The sequence below is a fragment of the Silene latifolia genome, chromosome 3 (assembly GCF_048544455.1).
Source record: "Silene latifolia isolate original U9 population chromosome 3, ASM4854445v1, whole genome shotgun sequence".
Classification (NCBI taxonomy): domain Eukaryota; kingdom Viridiplantae; phylum Streptophyta; class Magnoliopsida; order Caryophyllales; family Caryophyllaceae; genus Silene; species Silene latifolia.
The window spans coordinates 24,652,013-24,654,545 of record NC_133528.1 but is presented as its reverse complement, the minus strand read 5'-3'; positions in this window follow the sequence as shown (position 1 = coordinate 24,654,545).

Sequence of the window (2,533 nt, the reverse complement as noted above, 5' to 3'; positions counted from 1 at the left end):
GAATTATTTGGTTTTTGATTTTTGTTGGATTTTTGAGAGAAATTGAATGTTTTTGATTTTTAGAGAGATGAGAGGAATGATAATTGTGTGAGATGAGAGAGAAGTGAGTGAAAAATAAATGTTATATAGTAAAATTAGTGGTTGATTAGTGGAGGTAGTGAGGGAAAGTGATTAATTAGCTTCAATCCCCTCCATTTAGTATTAATCCCTCCCTTTTCCCCTTCAATCTCAACCCTCCATCCTATCTTTTCAATGGCTCTTAAGAGGACTTAGGGACTCAATGTTTTTTGGTGGACTCACTTGATCCTTCTTCTATATATATATATATATATATATATATAGAGAGAGAGAGAGAGAGAGAGAGAGAGAGAGAGAGAGAGAGAGAGAGAGAGAGAGAGAGAGAGAGAGAGAGAGAGAGAGAGAGAGAGAGAGAGAGAGATCATGTAAGGCCATGTATATGTATTGAGTCCATAAGTTCTATTATGAGCCATTGGATGGAGGGAGATGAAGGGATGAGATGAACTCACCAAAAGGTGGTTAAAAGCCTAATAAACACACTTCACTAATCTACCTAATTAAACACTAATTTGCTATATATTTGTTTCCACTCACTCATTTCTCTCTCATCTCACACATTTTACCCACCTCCTCTCTAAAACCCCAAAAAATAAAAAAACCCAAAAAATCTAAATAAATAAAAAACCCCAAAAACCCAAAAAATAAAAAAACCCAAAAAATCCAAATAAATCAAAAACCCATAAAATCTAAATAAATAAAAAAACCCAAAAAAATAAAAAATCCAATTAAATCAAAATCTTTTTTCCTTATACACCACTACCTCACCCAACACCACCCACCCACCGCCACCGTCTCACCACCCGATCTCGTTTCACTTTCAGTTAATGTTTTTTTTTTTTTTTTTTCTTCAGAATATGTCTTTTTTTCGTTTTTTTTTCCCCCGGTTTTGTGGTATATTAGTTGTTTGGAGTTTTTTTTTTCTATTTGCTAGTATTAATCTTAGACATATTAAAGTTATTATAATGCATATTTTGACATTTCAAATATCGTCTTGTTTTTTATTTTTTCAAATGTCGTTTCTTTAAAATTCGTCTTGTTATGTAAATTTTTCAGTTTTAGTATTTAAATTTAAATGTATATTTATTTATTTTTTTCTCAAATTTCAATGTTTATAACTTCAACCTCTTGTTTTATAAAATTATTTAAAATCTCGTCTTGTTAAATTTCGTCTTATTTTATGAAGTTTTCAGTTTTAATATTTAAACTTCAACGTGTATAACTTCAATTCACATTATGTACAACTTCAATGGACATTATGTGCAACTTCAATCTCATCTTCTTATTGTGTTGGTTTCAAATCTGAATTTATATTTATACTAAAGTTATACAATTTTGTACTAAAGTTATACAAAAAATCATTAAAGTTATAATATTATGGACTAAAGTTACACGATTTTGGATTAAAGTTGTACAAAAAATGACTAAAGTTATACTATTATGGACTAAAGTTACACAATTTTGGACTAAAGTTATACAAAAAATGACTAAAGTTATACTATTATAGACTAAAGTTATACAGAAAAGTATTAAAGTTATACTATTATGAACTAAAGTTACACAATTTTGGACTAAAGTTATACAAAAAAAGACTAAAGTTATACTATTATGGACTAAAATTATACAAAATGTGTACAACTTCAAAGACATTTTGTACAACTTCACTGTTATTATGAATAACTTTAGTGCATATTTGTATAACTTTAGTCCAAATTTGTATAACTTTAGTCCATATCTGTATAACTTTAAGTCCAAATAACTCTAGTCCATAAAGTGACATTATTTAGTCCAAAATTGTGCAACTTTAGTCCAAAAATGAAGAGAAATGAGAAGAACTTCAATGACATTGTGTTCAACTTCACTGTTATTATGAATAACTTTATTTCATATTTGTATAACTTTAGTCCAAATTTGTATAACTTTAGTCCATATTTGTATAACTTTAACTCCAAATAACTCTAGTCCATAAAGTGACATTATTTAGTTCATATTTGTATAACTTTAGTCCAAATTTGTATAACTTTAGTCCATATTTGTATAACTTTAAGTCCAAATAATTCTAGTCCATAGAGTGACACTATTTAGTCCAAAATTGTGCAACTTTAGTCCAAAAATGAAGAGAAATGAGAAGAATAAGAGATTTAATATTTTAAGCGTATAACTTTAGTCCAAAATTGTATAACTTTAGTCCAAAAATAAAAACCAACAATACTGAAAAAAATAAAAACCAAATAGATATAAAAAATAAAAACCATATAGATCTAAAAAAGAAAAATCAACAAATCTGAAAAAATATACAAGATGTACATCGTGTGTATAACTTTAAAAAAAGAAAAGAAGTATAACTTTAATGGACGCAGTGTATAACTTTAATAGACAAGATGTATAACTTTAATGCACGCAGTGTATAACTCTAATAGACAAGATGTAGAACTTTAGTCCAAAATTTGTGTAACTT